Source organism: Penaeus monodon, chromosome 15 (assembly GCF_015228065.2).
Source record: "Penaeus monodon isolate SGIC_2016 chromosome 15, NSTDA_Pmon_1, whole genome shotgun sequence".
In the NCBI taxonomy this organism is placed as follows: Eukaryota; Metazoa; Arthropoda; class Malacostraca; order Decapoda; family Penaeidae; genus Penaeus; species Penaeus monodon.
This window is the reverse complement of record NC_051400.1, coordinates 13,995,794-13,996,375: the sequence shown is the minus strand read 5'-3', so window position 1 is coordinate 13,996,375 and position 582 is coordinate 13,995,794.

Sequence of the window (582 nt, the reverse complement as noted above, 5' to 3'; positions counted from 1 at the left end):
ACGCTTTAACCCTGCGCCATGTACAATACAATCTTGCATTTCATCAACAGTGCACATATTTATATCAAACTCACACGAGATGCATATCTAATTAACGATTACGGAAGAAGAAGAAGGATTAATTGATTATAATTAAGGAAGAATAACCATAAAGATAATAATTAAATGCATGATTCACTCGCCATGAGATGAATGTCATGCAAGATGTTACGTCTCATTCAGTTGCAAAATTATTTTATCATGCAATTAGTTTGAGAAATGAAAGTTAACGATTGATTCAATGCATGTTTTTTTATGATTTGTTTACCTTATTGTTTATTTAACAAAAGGCGAGGTTGAGCTTGTAACAAAATTTGATTATAAGATTTTTGTCTGTTTTTACTCTCGAAATTTGTTAATAAGGCGAAAGCCAGATGAAAAGAAACAGCAGGAGAGAAAGAACATAATTAGACGAAAGTTTGTGGTTTGGCAGATAAAAAAAAGGACGAGTGCTGATTATGCAAATTGATATAAGCAAAAAAAAAAGGTAAATTCATGCAAACAGTGAGCAATTTTGAAAGCGTTTTGGAGATTGGATGATAG